The sequence below is a fragment of the Moschus berezovskii genome, chromosome 8, assembly GCF_049115385.1.
Source record: "Moschus berezovskii isolate FMDL1 chromosome 8, NW_MosBer_1.0, whole genome shotgun sequence".
Taxonomy (NCBI): domain Eukaryota; kingdom Metazoa; phylum Chordata; class Mammalia; order Artiodactyla; family Moschidae; genus Moschus; species Moschus berezovskii.
Genome location: NC_142467.1, coordinates 13972609 through 13983882, shown reverse-complemented (window position 1 = coordinate 13983882; position 11274 = coordinate 13972609). Strand labels below are relative to the sequence as shown.

At 39.3% G+C, this 11274-nt stretch overlaps 1 non-coding gene across 1 annotated transcript; it reads right to left on the bottom strand.

The window, feature by feature from the left end:
- Positions 1 to 502: 502 nt before the first annotated feature.
- On the bottom strand, positions 503 to 575 carry TRNAG-CCC (transfer RNA glycine (anticodon CCC)). Its single transcript has one exon. It is a non-coding gene; the product is annotated as a tRNA-Gly (tRNA).
- Positions 576 to 11274: the final 10699 nt, after the last annotated feature.

The window sequence follows — 11274 nt, the reverse complement described above, 5'->3', positions numbered from 1 at the left end:
AAATAAGCAGGGTGACAATATACAGCCTTGGTGTACTCCTTTCCTAATTTGGAACCAGTCTTTTCCATATCTGGTTCTAACTTGCTTCTTGACCTGCATATAGATTTCTTAGGAGGCGAGTAAGGTGGTTTGGTATTCCCATCTCTTGAGGCAACTAAGCCTGTGTGGTACAACTACTGAGCCTGTGCTCTGGAACCCCAGAGCTGCAACAGCTGGCCCAAGCAATGCGACTACTGAAGGCCTCGAACCTTAGATCTGGAAGGCCCCAGCAAGAGAAGTCACTATGATGAGAAGCCCTGGCTTCAACCAGAGAAAGCCTGCCCTCAGCAACGAAAAAGAAGGCAAAGGGCGTGTCAGAGGGATAGAGGATTTTCTGCTCGCTTTCTTTCTTTCTTTCTTTTTTTAATGTATCTGTTTATTTGGCTGTGCCAGGTCTTAGTTGCAGTACGTGAGATCTTTAGTTTTGGCATGTGGAGTCTTCGTTGTGGCATGTGGGATCTAGTTCCCTGACCAGGGATCGAACCTGGGCCCTCTGCATTGGGAGCGCAGAGTCTTAGCCACTGGACCACCAGGAAAGTCCCTTTCTTTATTTTCTGGTTTCAGGATATTAACTATTCTGTCTGTAAAGATAGGACTGATTTGACTATGTGCCTTAGAATTCCAGTGCATGTTCTACGAAACAGCTAGTTCTGTGTTTCAACACAGCAACAAACTCAGATCGCCTGGGAGAAGAGGAAAATCAACACTTGGGTCAGTGAAAACTGGAGGGGGTGGGGGCGGGGATGCAGGAAAGAACACCTGTAAATACTGAGTTCCAAAGTTTACATTGAAAGTTTTGAGCCTGGACCCAGGGAGAGGCTGAACAGCAGTGGTTTGAAATGTCACCAAGCCAGCAGTGGCCCACAATCCTCCTCAAACACATACAGTGCCCTCACCTCCTGTGAAGGGTGAACCAAAATAACTGCCTTTTAAAGCTTTAAAATATCTACTTCAGCTTTATTGATTATGCCAAAGTCTTTGACTGTGTAGATCACGACAAACTGTGGAAAATTCTTCAAGAGATGGGAATACCAAACCACCTTACCCGCCTCCTAAGAAATCTATATGCAGGTCAAGAAGCAAGTTAGAACCAGATATGGAAAAGACTGGTTCCAAATTAGGAAAGGAGTACACCAAGGCTGTATATTGTCACCCTGCATTGCAAGGTGAACTCAATCACTGAACCATCAGAGAAGCCCTGAATGCAGTAAATCTTTGATTAACTAAGCTCAACTAATGGAAACCTTTATTGAAATGGAATGTTTCTTTTTGTAACTCACATAAGACATAAAATGAAGTTTTATAAGAAACCAAATTGCTAATTTATGGAGTAAGAATGGGATGGGAAACACGAGTCTTTTGAGTGTCTACTCCTAATCCAACACTTTAGCAGACATTGTTAGTTTGTTGTGGCACAAACCTTAGTTTAATTCTTAACTCTGCTCCAGACAGTGATCATTAATTGATTGGATTTGGCTAGAATTGCTGTGCTGATTCTGGAGAATTCCCTGGGATTAATCAGGGAATACTTTTCAAATATCTTAAACTTTCAATATTAATATGTATTTTTATAAAATTATCTTACTCAAACTCTTGAAAGTAAAAATGATTCAAGTACTGTTCAGTATTCTGCTCTATTCTACCATACCTTGCTTCAGTTCAGTTCAGTCGCTCAGTCGTGTCCGACTCTCCGCGATCCCATGAATCACAGCACGCCAGGCCTCCCTGTCCATCACCAACTCCCGGAGTTCACTCAAACTCATCTCCATCGAGTCGGTGATGCCATCCAGCCATCTCATTCTCTGTCGTCCCCTTCTCCTCCCGCCCCCAATCTTTCCCAGCATCAGAGTCTTCTCCTTGCTTAGTAATGACTAAAATAAAAAAATGCACAATTCTTCTTCATTCAACTCATTTACCCTTCATCGAACGTATGTGTCAGAATTTTTCTCAATCTTGGGGAAACTCAGTCCCAATCGTTAAGCCTTGTGGTAGAAGGATATGAGTACAAAGTTAGAGCATAGTGTAATAGAGGTATACAAAGGATTTATCACATCGCCATTTCTTCCTCCCAGACTATCTCCTACCCTTTTCCCCACCACACACAGAGCTTGTCCTCACAAGCTGTAGAGGATCTTGACTGTCCAGAAATTAAAGTTCAGACTTCTTAGGTTGAAGTTCAAACTTCTTAGGCTGCCATTTAAGATCTTCAGTAATCTGTGTCATTAACTCCGAGCAGCATGTTCTCTTACCTAATTGAACTACTTTGTTTTTCACATTGCACAGCTCCCTTGATTTTCTGTCTCACTGCTTTTCCCCACTGTTTCTAATTTTCACCTTCCCTTCCCTTTTGTTTTTTTCTTTACAGTCATTGTATATGTAGACCCTACCTGCCATTCTTAAAATGTGGTACATCCCATAAAACTTTTGTTTAATATCCTTATGTTGGTTTCCTAGTGCTCCTTAACAAATTACCACAAACTTGATGGGTTAAAACAATCAAAATTCATTCTTTTATGGTTCTGGACCATGCTCCATCTGTAGTCTCTAAGGGAGAATCTGTTTCCTGTCTCTTCCAGTTTCTGCCAGGGTTTGGTGACTCTTTCTTTCCTTGTGGTTTCATCACAAGGACTTGTGTTTATATCCCTCCAGTCTCTCTGCCTCTGTATCACATTGACTTCCCCACTTCTGTGTGTTTCACTCTGTCCATATCTTATAAAAATACACGCTATTGCATTTAGGGCCCTCTCAGATTCTTAACCACATCTGCAAAGTTTTGTTTTGTTTTTTCCTTCTTTACCATAGATGGTAAATTCATAGGTTCCTTTATATTGTGAAAGGGTTGGACTTGGTGTTTCTAAACCTTTGGTTAATGTGGTGGTGGTGGTGTAGTCGCTAAGTCGTGTCTGACTCTTGTGACCCCATGGACAGTAGTCCGCCAGGCTCCTCTGTCCATGGGATTCTCCAGGCAAGAATACTGGGGTGGGTTGCCCTTCCCTTCTCCAGGGGAATCTTCCCGATCCAGGAATCGAACCTGGGTCTCCTGCATTGCAGGCAGATTCTTTACCACCCGAGCCACCAGGGAAGCCCTTGGTTAATGATAGTCCCCATAATTGGCCCCCAAATCTCCGTTCTGCTCAGGTTGAGAATCACTCTCTTCTGTGTATGCCTGGGAACCACAAATATTTGATTAGGATTTACTTTATGGAAATAATATTGTTTTTCATATTGATGACTTTGATAGCACCATTCCCCTTTGGAACTACTGGAGAGGTGGTCAGTCAGAACCAGGTTCAGTCATAGGAGAGAAACCGTATTCATTATTTAAAAAGAAAATGTAATATTAAGAATAATGAACTTGGCATAAAGCTAAATGGAAAACTGTAAGGGAAAAAAAGAATAGTAAGACACCAAAGCTACCAGGAGGATGAGATAAGGATTGGTTTAGCAGGTGTTGCAGAAACTGCAAACTAGATTCACAGGTTGCTATGAAAGGGTGTTGCTGCTGGACTGAAGAAGTGTTGGGACGATGCTAACAAGAATGATGTACCTAAAAAGCCTGAAGGAAGTCAGTGAGGTGCACAAAGTTGATTTTTTTATCCTTATAGGATTGCTTTTCAGCAGAATCCAACATGGAGACAGCTGGCAAAACAGAAATGTGGTTTACAGGTTCTCAGCTCTACCGTCAGTAAGTGTAATGTAGAAGTCTGGGTTTGGAGCTAAAAGACAGTAGCTTAATAACTGACACAATCTCTGAGATGTTTTTGAGATTTAATATGCCATTTGTCTGCCTCTTAGGCCTGCACAAGGTAATACCTGAGTAAGAATCTTATGGTTTGTTTTTGTTTTTTTAAATGTACTTTGATTAAGAGAGTAAATAACTTGTTTCATATTCTTGATCTTCTACTTCATTGCCTTATTGAATTAATGGGTGTCCTTGCTTTAGACCTGTTCTTTTGTTCTTATATTTTTTTTTGTCTGTAAGAGTTAAAAATAATCCCATTATTCTAATAGAGATTTTTATTAAGTAAGGGCTTTTGGTTTACCTAAAATAGTGTAATTATCTTGATTCCAAATTAGAACACTTAATGTATTATTCCAAGTTACTCTTTCAAATGGTGGAATTTTAAATGTTTCCACACATTACATTTTACATAGTTTTATTACTTTTTCTTTGAATAATGAATCTGAGCTTTAAAAATATTCTTCAGACTATGGGGTATTTAACTGGCCCTCTGTTAGAACAGCTTTATTTTTAGTCTAAGCTACTGCCGAACTTCCAAACTTGGTTAAACATTCTTATCATTCTCTTTTTAATACGGCTTAATATGCTAGTCTTTAACATAAAAACATTATTTGCTCACAAGGAGTTCTCATGAAAGTAGACTTTATATAAATTGTGATATTAAACTTTCAGTAGGAAATGGTCAAGTAGAGAATATTAACAATGAGGTGTTCAAAAGAGCAATGGTGGTTTAATTACCTGAAAAGTACTTAAAAATGTCTGTTGACATAAAGTAACATAAAAATGTAATTATTTAGTCACTTGTGTTTTTCAATTGAAACTTTATTAAAAGAATAATCTATGAAAACGCTTCTGTTTTGCATTTTGTCTTTAAGTTGTTATATATCTAAAATTTTTATTTTCTGTTTAAAATTTGATGGTTCAAAAATGTACATTCGCTAAGATCCCAGTTGTGAAAATGGGTTCAAGTTAAGCTAATGAAAGGCAGTAACTGTGCCAGACCTCCAAATACTGCAAATTCTTTTCCATAGGTAGATTTATAAATACCTCAATATGCTTTCTCAAAGTCTAGCCTTAACAGGGCAGTTTATACACTGGATTCTTTCATCCTAGCTTTGGGAAAACCACTCTTCTTGAGACACGTTCAAATGGTTCTACTTTTATTATTAAAGGTGTCCCTTTTCAAACAGGTTTCCCAAGGATAAGATTGTTTAGTTATCGTGCAATTCGCAACTATCTATAGTCAGAGGACATCTGGAAACTTTGGAATTAGCTTTTTGAAAAAGTGACTAGGGTTACCATAGTCACTAATACTCTGATAGTCCAAACTCATTTATTAACATAGGAGGGATTTCCTGTCAAGGAAGTCAGAAGTTGGCTTTAATTGATCTGTGGTTGCCGCCTGAATATTAGTTCATGTTGAACTGATTTGTTTTTCTGAACACATCTTAACATATGTTAAGCCTGTATGGAATAAAGCTGACACAGTATAGTTTAGCCAAAAATAGCCTGTTAGCTGGTAGTTTTTAGGACTTTCACTCTTTCTATAAATATTAGAGGTGGTGCTTTGTAGTACTTAATACATGGTCTCTTTATAGTCACTGGAGGAATTGGTTATTTAGTTTGTGAATGAACAGTACCCTTTTCTTGAATTTTTCCTCATGGCTCCCACTCTCGGCATTTTCCTACCTGTTTAAGTAAGGGTAGGTAGATTGAAAAAATGAGGTGAAGTGAAAACTATGCTATTTTTATTGTTTTAATTTTATTGGCTCTGGTAAAATGGTTCAGAGTTTGAAAACATTGCACTAAAGGTCCTGGCTCATCTGAGGATCTTTTTTGTTGTTTTCAGTAGTAGATCTCAACATTATTTTCTTAAATATCAAGGTAGATTATAATTTATGCAAGTTTAAGATATTTTAGAACTAAATTTTTAAATAAAACTTTTTAGTTCTAAAAGTATGTTCTGAATGTAACATTTCATGTTAAAATTTTCAGTAATTTCATTTTAGTATTATTTGAATTTTGAACTTATTTATAAGTGATCATTAGCAGAATCAGCTAATTATCCCAAATGTCTTTCCTGTCTGGGAATAGAATTTTCTCACTTCCAGCTGGGCACATGGCCCCCAAGGCAGAGATTACATGTCCAAGCCTTGTTCGAGCTAGATGTGATTACATGTCCAAGTTTTTCCTATGCATGTGAGTGCAAATTATAAACATGCTTTCTGAGTCTTGCCTTTAAAATATTGTGTATGCAGATCCCCCTATTTCATTCAGCTCTTCTGAAGGCTGTACTTCGACCATCACGATAGTGAACCAATTTCAACTATGCAGGTGTGGGCAGTACTCTGAGGGGATGTCTGAAAAAAAAGAGATGGAAGGGTCCTGGTCCTAGGTGACATCATGGAGCAAGCCCTCCTGCCATGAAGTAGAAGTTGATTCTTCCATAAGGTAGAAGTTTATTGCTCTCTTAACAGGAGAGAGCAGTAAACCTCAACCTTATCTGAGTTGCTGCATTTGGGGACCTATTGTTATAGAAGATTAATTTATACCCTAGCTAATACAGATAGGATTTTAAGTGAAAACTTTTCTTTATGACTTTAGGTTTCAGAGGAGGCTCTAGGGATCAAGGCTTGTAAATGCTACGTATAAAAAGGCTGAGGAATATTGAAGATTGAAAGATGAAGGCCTGTATCGAATATTTCTAGGGATAGAAATGTCAACGTTTCCTCTCTCACCTTTTCCACAGAGAGGAGAGTGGTCCTGGCCTGTACCTCAAATCAAGTGATGGGGCCTTGAAGAGACCCATTTAGAGAACTTCACATTTGCCACTGAAGATTTAGAGTAGATAGGGCCTGGTGACTGTCTCACTTCTAAGAGTCTTAAGTCAAAAGATTGGTGGGAGAGGTCTTCATGGAAAACAAAAGGAGAAGGTTGTACTGAGGCCATTCTCTGCTTCCAGCGTTTAGTTGGGCAGTACTCGAAGGGGTTACAGAATGTTGTCCATTTACACCTGTATCATTCCAGGTGGATCTCTGTGGTCACCACTTGCTGAACATGAACTTGGGGATAATGTCATATTCTGTAATGCCATGTTCATGGGCTATGCATCAGGTTTTAGTGAAGACAGTGAAAATTATGAATCAGTCAGAGTCTAGTCAGGAAGCAGGAACAACGAAACCAATTATTTTTAAAGAATTTTATGTAAATAATTATTGACCAAGTATTAGAGAACAGGTAACCTCTTTAAATCAGGGGGTACAAAAGGGAAGAGGTTGGTATCTTAAAGTCTTAGAGAAGGGAACTTGAGCTGGGAGTCAGACCTCTGAAGGGGGGTCACTGTGGGACTGTAGGAATGTGGAGATTGGACCAACAACTCTGGGGAGGGGCACTGGCCATCTGGTACTCACCTATCTGAGGGGTACAAGGAAGGTGGTTTGGAGAGTGAAACTGCCACACACTACTGCTTTAAGATCAGCTGTTTCTGCTGAGAGTCGTGTCATCGCTGGAAGATGCTGACAGAATAGGGCAGACGAGGGAAGAGGCCAGTTTGCTTCCCCTCCTCCTTTCCTCTAGTTTTCTGCAGCTGATCCTATGGACAGAGTGCAGTAGGGGGGCAAGTGTTGCTTTTGGATAGGATCTTGGTTTGAGTGATTCCAAGCCAACATCAGTTCAGTTCAGTTCAGTCTCTCAGTTGTGTCCGATTCTTTGTGACCCCGTGAACTGCAGCACGCCAGGCCTCCCTGTCTATCAACAATTCCCGGAGTCCACCCAAACTCATGTCATTGAGTTGGTGATGCCATTCAGCCATCTCATCCTCTGTCGTCCCCTTCTCCTCCTGCCCTCAATCTTCCCCAGCATCAGGGTCTTTTCAAATGAGTCAGCTCTTCGCATCAGGTGGCCAAAGTATTGGAGTTTCAGCTTCAATATCAGTCCTTCCAATGAGCACCCAGGACTGATCTCCTTTAGGATGAACTGGTTGGATGTCCTTGCAGTCCAAGGGATTCTCAAGAGTCTTCTCCAACACCACAGTTCAAAAGCATCAGTTTTTCGGTGCTCAGCTTTCTTTATAGTCCAACTCTTATACCTACCATGAATTCTGTATTTTGTTTTCAGGATTCACACATTTCGGTCATTCATTGGAGGAGAGTGCAGTTACGTCCCAGATTCAGCCCTGTCTATTCTGCTGTCATAATCTGCTTTAGTTTTCTCAGGAACAAGTCATTCAATAGATCACTTTGTCCCCCGACTTCAGGGAATACCTGAGAAATTTCCAGTTTCTTTTTTCCCCCCAAATCTCTCTATCTAGGCTTGGGGTAAAGTGAGGATACCACTCACATCTTCTCCAGAATGGGTCACAATGACAACTTTCTTAGTGGAATTCCTCTCTTGCAAATACTTCCATAATCCTCATCAACAAAATTCTTTATAAAGGTGAGTTGTCTATCCATTTCTCAGCTACCTATTTTGAAATCTTGTGGTAATAGTGAAGAAGCTGTTGTTGAACGTACATGTGAAGAGTTTGAATAAGATTGTTTCATCAAACTCTAGCTGGAACAAAGCAATATCTCTGTCAGTTCAGTTCAGTTCAGTTCAGTCGCTCAGTCGTGTCCAACTCTTTGCGACCCCATGAATCACAGCACACCAGGCCTCCCTGTCCATCACCAACTCCCATAGTTCACTCAAACTCATGTCCATCGAGTCGGTGATGCCATCCAGCCATCTCATTCTCTGTCCTCCCCGTCTCCTCCTGCTCCCAATCCCTCCCAGCATCAGAGTCTTTTCCAGTGAGTCAACTCGTCGCATGAGGTGGCCAAAGTATTGGAGTTTCAGCTTTAGCATCAGTCCTTCCAATGAACACCCAGGATTGATCTCCTCTAGAATGGACTGGCTGGATCTCCTTGCAGTCCAAGGGACTTTCAAGAGTCTTCTCCAACACCACAGTTCAAAAGCATCAATTCTTTGGCGATCAGCTTTCTTCACAGTCCAACTTTCACATCCATACATGACCATGGGAAAAACCATAGCCTTGACTAGACGGACCTTGGTTGGCAAAGTAATGTCTCTGCTTTTTAATATACTATCTAGGTTGGTCATAACTTTCCTTCCAAGGAGTAAGCGTCTTTTAATTTCATGGCTGCAATCAGCATCTGCAGTGAATTTGGAGTCCCCAAAAATAAAGTCTGCCACTGTTTCCACTTTTTCCCCATCTATTTCCCATGAAGTGATGGGACCAGATGCCATGATCTTCGTTTTCTGAATGTTGAGCTTCAAGCCAACCTTTTCACTCTCCTCTTTCACTTTCATCAAGAGGCCTTTGAGTTCCTCTTCACTTTCTGACATAAGGGTAGTGTCATCTGCATATCTGAGGTTATTGATATTTCTCCCGGCAATCTTGATTCCAACTTGTGCTTCTTCCAGCCCAGCACTCCTCATGATGTACTCTGCATATAAGTTAAATAAGCAAGGTGACAATATACAGCCTTGACGTACTCCTTTTCCTATTTGGAACCAGTCTGTTGTTCTATGTCCAGTTCTAACTGTTGCTTCCTGACCTGCATACAGGTTTCTCAAGAGGCAGGTCAGGTGGTCTGGTATTCCCATCTCTTTCAGAATGTTCCACAGTTTCTTGTGATCCACACAGTCAAAGGCTTTGGCGTAGTCAATGAAGCAGAAATAGATGTTTTTCTGGAACTCTCTTGCTTTCTCCATGATCCAGCGGATGTTGGCTATTTGATCTCTGGTGCCTCTGCCTTTTCTAAAACCTGCTTGAACATCTGGAAGTTCACGGTTCGCATATTGCTGAAGCCTGGCTTGGAGAATTTTGAGCATGACTTTACTAGTGTGTGAGATGAGTGCAATTGTGTGGTAGTTTGAGCATTCTTTGGCATTGCCTTTCTTTGGGAATGGAATGAAGACTGACCTCTTCCAGTCCTGTGGCCACTGCTAAGTTTTCCAAATTTTCTGGAACAAAGCAGTATCTCTATATTACTATGTAATCTTATGTGTAATTTAATATATAACTAAATGAACTAATTTGATATTGTTCATAGCTATATGGGGATTCCACTTACATAAAAGTTTATATATTTATTTTGGAAAAAATCTTTTTAGTTGGATTTGCCATTGAAAAAATAGGAGATCACTTATCCTGACATATATGATGGCACATAAATGTGTCATAAATCACAATTTAATTAGGCAAGGAGCCATACATCAGTATTTCATTCTCCACTTGATATTTAAATATACCAAATAATACAACATTGGTGTCTCTACCACCATTTTCATACCTCTGATGAGGAATGTATAACACAAATATATAGTTAACATTTCAACAGTTCTTACCCTGAATTGCTTCCTACTGGTCAATTTCTAGTAGTTATTATGTATAGCATAACTATATCTAGTAGTTATGCTAGCCAGCATTTAAAATTTTATTTTGATGAGGCATTTTTTATTTTTGGATATTATATTTCTGATATTAGTTTGTTAGCCTTTAAAATGACCTTTACATAAAGACATTTATAATTTAATTTGCACTTAGACATTAGCATACTCATTTGAATCTGTCACTTTTGACTTTGATTTAATCTTTAAGAATTTTAACAGTAATCTAAAAATATATTACAGTGTTTAATTTTACAGCTATCTGACTGACTTAAACAACTGTGTGTGTGTATCTATATTTCCAGAACTTTTGGTTGAGACTTTTTAAGAATAGTTTTCAATTCCCCACAGAACTTCCCCATCTGTTCACTTATGGTGTGTGTGTCTCTCTCTTTTTTTTAAGTATTTGAGTATATTTATAAAGTATTTTCTGCTACTCTCAACATCTGGATATTTTCTGTTGCTTCTTTTCTCTCTTGATATGGGCCAGGTTTTCTTGCCTTTTTCAAATACAGCGTCTTTTTATTTGATAGTGGACATTGTCAATGGTAGGGTGTAAGGATTCGGTATTACGTTTTTGTATTACATTATTGTCCTTTAGGTGTCAAATTTGTTTTTCCTGACACATTAAATTTTCTAGTTAAATTGCTATAAGATTACAAATAATAAATGCTGGAGAGGGTGTGGAGAAAAGGAACCCTCCTACACTGTTGGTGGGAATGTAAACTGGCACAGCTGTCGTGGAGAACAGTATAGAGACATCTTAAAAAACCTAAAAACAGAGCTGCCATATGATCCTCCAAGGCCATTCCTGGACATGTATTTGAAGAAAACCACAATTTGAAAAGACACATACACCCCAGTGTTCATTTAAGCACTGTTTACAATATTTAAGACATGGAAGCAACCTAAATGTCTGCTGACAGATGAATGGATAAAGAAGATGTGTGGTACATATATACAATGGAATATTACTGAGTCATAAAAAAGAACAAAATAATGCCATTTGCAGGAACATGGATGGACCTAGAGATAGTCCTGCTGAGTGAAGTAAGTCAGACAGAGAAAGACAGATATCACATGACATCACTTATATGTGGAAT